At 43.5% G+C, this 5,100-nt stretch overlaps 1 non-coding gene across 1 annotated transcript; it reads left to right on the forward strand.

Moving 5' to 3' along the window:
* Window positions 1-2,365: 2,365 nt before the first annotated feature.
* Window positions 2,366-2,472, forward strand: LOC123833417. Its single transcript, XR_006788251.1, has one exon. It is a non-coding gene; the product is annotated as a U6 spliceosomal RNA (small nuclear RNA).
* Window positions 2,473-5,100: the final 2,628 nt, after the last annotated feature.

Genomic DNA, 5,100 nt, shown 5'->3' on the forward strand with positions numbered 1-5,100 from the left:
ATAGGTCATATGAAAATACTATGTTATTGTATATCAGGGACTGGAACATCCTTAGACCTTGGTATCTGCAGGGTCCTAGAACCAACACCCCTTGGACATCGTATTATCAACAGTAACAGCAGACTGCAAACACAAGGACTGAACAGCAGAGGCATTAAACAGCAAATGTTATCACACCGTTTAGGTGTCCCTTTTTGGATCGTCCCTGTCCTCACTGCAGGGTAAACAAAAGAAGGAAATACAAAAGTAAAGAAGGAAAATAATAAAATAATACTACTCATCTATGTTTCTCATTAAATATTTATCTATTGCCCCCAGCGTGGCAGGCATATTATACAGCACTTCACAGCTTAAAAGTTCCAGCCATAAATATGCCTCGAGTGCGGCCCACCTTTGGGGTGATGCTGGAAAAACTTCTGGGAGGTTAAAGGAAACCAAAGAATTCCCTTAGAAGGGACAGAGGTGAGGAAATGAGGACCGTTTTTCTTTCAAGTAGGCTGTAATTTCTATGTTTTACTTTTCTTTCCTAATCTATTTTCATTTTTTTTCTTGAAAAATTTCATTTTTTTTTCCATAGACATGTTAAAAGAACAAATTCTCACTGGAGGTCATGGGAGAATCGGGTCGACATTATTGGCCCTTTTTCAATGACAAGAGATTAAGGCATAAAATTGTGAGCAATTAAATTAATGGTACCCTTGGGTCCTAATAGGTACAGAGCCTTTAACTTTGAATGGTTTGGAGAAGAGGGCGGTACAGACTATCAGTATGATTCATTTGCCTCCTGGTGAATTCTGGCACTGCTATTATACATGGGCTGCCGCAGGCAGGAGCCAGTAATGATTCTGAAGAGGTGGTTAGACCCCAGGAGCAAAATACTATCTACATGGATAACTTGGTAGGGCTCTTTTGAAAAAAAAAAGTGAGTCACATTGTCATATTAATCCTTTGCTCCTGGCCAGTCTTTCTTAGTTTCCTGAGTGTGGGCGAGAGTAATAAAGGCATGCTAATGACAAAAGAAGATTTCAAGTAGAATTAGCCCAGCACCTTTGCAGACATCCTCATGGGGTTGGCCAAGGGGGGAGCTGCCGAGCCCCATGGCTGGGAGGACCTACATCTTGGTTCTACGTCCTCACCTGCCATGTTTAGCTATTTAAACACGACCAAGCCAGCTCAATAAGCTGAGCCTATTAAATATGAGTATGAGATGGACTTTATGTGCCTGTGAGACTTAAAGGGAAACAAGTGTCAATGAGCAGATGGGTTGCAAAATATATTCTTAGTATTGCAAACATACCAATACTTAGGTGGAGTCCGATTTGGGATGAAGCTGGACATTCTTCTTAGAGGTGATTAAGGGCACCAGAAATTAGTAAGGGGAGTTTATGAGAAGCTCTGAGCAGCATAAACAGGAGAACTAAGGATCTCTTTTTAAACCATAAAACTTTGTTAAAATTGTCATCCATTTGACTTTCTTTATATATCCTAGACTGGGTAGGGATTCAGGACACAAATCCAACATTCTCACTCTAATGAATGGCCGATCACTTGAGCAATCTTATTTTTTACCCTCTGCTCACATTCATGCTTTGTTTACAGTCATTGAATGACTGGGATACATTCTGAGAAACGAATTTTTAGACGATTTCATCCTTGTGCAGACATCATAGCGCGCACTCACGCTATGTACTAGGCCTCGATGCTATAGCCTAGTACTGCAATTACATTGCTGCTGTACTGCGACAGAAACTGCAGTGTAAACCCTGAGGGTTGGCCTTTCTTTTTGTAATGCGAGTGCCTGGCTTGAGCTCTGATTGCCAAGGCATCCACTCCAAGGAAGACTATCTTGAACAAACACATCGCCAGGCACAGGAACAGAGAAAAAACTCAGCCCTTTGTTTTAGAGATCTTGGACCATTCGGGCTACTTGATTTTTTTCCTTTCATGTCCTTTAAATTCCCATTCTTATGCTTTAAATTGACCAATAAAGTGAGCACTGGAAACCCCAGACCCTCACCGTTGGCCCCAATAAAGGCAGAGCCCCAGGCCAGTGTTCTTGCTCCCCGCTCCCTTGCTGTGTGGCCTCTGGTGTGTCCTGTACGCTCCAGGGCCGGTAAATAACAAACTCTTTTTTTTTCTTCCATGTTTCTTAGTGATTATTGCTGAGGGGCATCTTGCAGTCAGAATGGGAACCACGAGGTCCAGTTATTACACCAGTTTAGAAAGGGGAGCTTCTGTGGGGAGCTCCCCTGGGCCCGGGTGCATGCCACCAGGCCTTTCCGGCTGATGGAAATGATAGCCCGGGATTGGCACAAGTCAGTAAGGAACTGCACTGTGGTGTTGCTAGGTGACGGAAATCATCCTAGTGCTCACTTCGGCAGCACATCTACTGAAATTGGAAGGGCACAGAGAAGATTAGCATGGCCCCTACGCAAGGATGACACACACATTTTGGAAGCATTTAAAATAAAATAAGGATTACATTTTAAAAAAGAAATCATTTTATGGGACCACTGCAGTATGTGGGTCTGTCGTTTACCTGAACGTCCTTGGGCAGCACATGACAGTACCTGTGCTGTGTGCCGTGCATCTTTCTCTGTGCTCCACTCCAAGGAGAAGCTCCTTTGAGGGTGGGTAACATATCTGGCTTGTCTTGGTCTCCTTTAGCATTTCCTAAGTGGGTTCAATGGGACATCAGTGGGGGTCTCAGGTCAAACCAGTCTGCAGAATACAGGGGTTTCCACCCAGACCATTTTTTTCTCATGGTGCCTCTCTTAGGATTATTATTTCTTGGGGTGCACTTTGGGTCACATGGCTAAAGTAGAGTATTTTGCATTGGTAGCAAATATTAAATGCAACAGATAACTGTAAGCCACACTCTTCTCTTCAAGTGGCCCTTACTGGTATTGTGTTTGATTTCACTGGTGTTCTAGGAACTGGTATACTTGGGGTAGCCATGAGGTAGCTGATTGAAAATTTGGAATGATGTGTAGAAGTATTTGTTTAGGAGGTCAGCACTGGGCATAAGTGATGGGTGTGTAACGATTTGGGAGAAGAGCCAGAGGAAGTAGCCATGGAATGTGCCCGAACAAGAAGGGCCAAGAGCAAACATCAGTGGGAGGAAGGAGGTAATACTGGAGTGGAGATGATCTTAAATCAGGCAAACTAATCCTGGAGAAGTCACCCAAGGCTGCCTGCCCAGACCAGGCAGAACCAAGCAGAAATCCAAGCTGGGATATTGAAGAAAAAAGGGAATATATGTCCGGGAAAATAGTTCAACAATAAGAATCCAGGCAACAGATCTAGTCTTGTGCTCAGCACAGTCTCAAGAAATATTAATTGAATGAATGAATGGCAGCGCTAATGGAAAGTGGATACTCAACTGAACTGAAGGGTTTTTGAGTCAGGGGGTTTTCCCGCATTCGTTCTGCTGAGAGTCAGATGCGACACCAGACTGTGGAAGCTCCACAGGAGGAGGAAAATCAGGTCGCCGGAACTGCGTGGGGAGTGAAAGGGGCAGGGAGCAAGGCAGGCTCAGCCGGGCGCTGGGCTGAGGGTCCTGCCCAAAAAGCAACCTCCTAGCCCTTCGTCAACCCTGTTGAAATGTGCCTCAGCAGCTGCTGAGTTTAATTTGCACTTTGGGTTGCCTGCTGTGTCACTGAAAGCAGATATACTTTTTATTTTAACAGGGGATATCTGTTGATAGCACAAGTTTTACATACATTTACACAGAGAATTTACAACTAACGCCCAAGTGGCTCTGATGAGTGTCCAGGGCAAGAGATTAAAATGTACAAGTACATCTCAGGCTGAACAGAAAATATTTGCCTCATTTTCTCCTTGTCACGAGGCTGGAGGCTTAAGACAGTATGAAAAACAGCTTCTTCTTTCTCCATTTATTCTGAAGATTTACAGTTCATTACTACATTAATACTTCCATCTGCTTTTTGCATAGATGTCTAAAAAGGTCTATGTTTTTAATCCATGCAATGTAATGTTCTTCCAATATGTTCACAGTAGGATAAAGCTAATGAGATCAGGGGATAACATGGAGGTTTGACACGTGGTCAGACGGTTAAATGAATCCCAGTGCCTTGGCTCTGACACCTACCAGCTGCATGGTCCTAGGTCAGTCACTTCAAAGTGCTTCCGCTACTTCCTCTGTAACAGGAAGGTAGGAATAGTGCTTCTCTTCCAGGGTTGGTTAGGGATTACATTTGTCAATACATGACAAGCAGTTACAACTGTGTCCAGCCCTAAGTAAACTCAACAGGGTACTAGTGTTGTTGCTGCTCTTATTGTTAGGATGAAAAACCACAGTCCTAAGGGCAGTCACTTGGGTTAGATTTGTCTACTAAATAAGACTAGGGTGCAAGGTCTTCTCATCTCTCCAATTAATTTTTACCTCATTCTCCTCAAAATAGCATCTTGTTTCTGTATTTGATATGTTTATAGTTCTTTCTCTCTTTTTAAAGACTTTATTTTTAGAGAGGGGGAAGGGAGGGAGAAAGAGAGGGAGAGAAATATCAATGTGTCATTGCATCTCATGCACCCTCCTCTTGGGGACCTGGACCACAACCCAGGCATGTGCCCTGGGAATCCAACCAGCAACCCTTTGGTTCTCAGGTCCGTACTCAATCCACTGAGCCACACCAGCCAGGACAATAGTTCTTTCATTTAGTCAAAATGTTCACTAAAGAATTAATCTGACATAGTTTTAGACCCAGCAGAAGCAAGGCAAAAGGCAACACCAAATGGCCAACTTGACCTGGAACCACAGCACAGAAGGTTGAAAAGTGGTTTTTGTCTTGTGCAATTGGCATTCTGTTTCAGGGAGGTACAAAATGGATAAGGAAGCAAACAAATATAAACATTCCAGAAACATCTGTGAAGAAACTAAAGCAACGTGACATGACAGTAACTGAGTGACAGAGAGAAGTGTAGACTTGGCTGGCTTCCCAGACTAGGGGAGACTTTGCTAAGAAGGCTCTTCGTTGAAGGAGAGGATGCAGAAGATGTCAGGGCTTTTTGTTTTTTTTGAATGAGTTCATGTTCAACTACAGCTTTCTGCCCAGCAGAGAAGTTATCGAGATCAGCACT

Source organism: Phyllostomus hastatus, unplaced genomic scaffold (assembly GCF_019186645.2).
Source record: "Phyllostomus hastatus isolate PE091 unplaced genomic scaffold, TTU_PhHast_1.1 phas_scaffold_21, whole genome shotgun sequence".
Taxonomy (NCBI): Eukaryota; Metazoa; Chordata; class Mammalia; order Chiroptera; family Phyllostomidae; genus Phyllostomus; species Phyllostomus hastatus.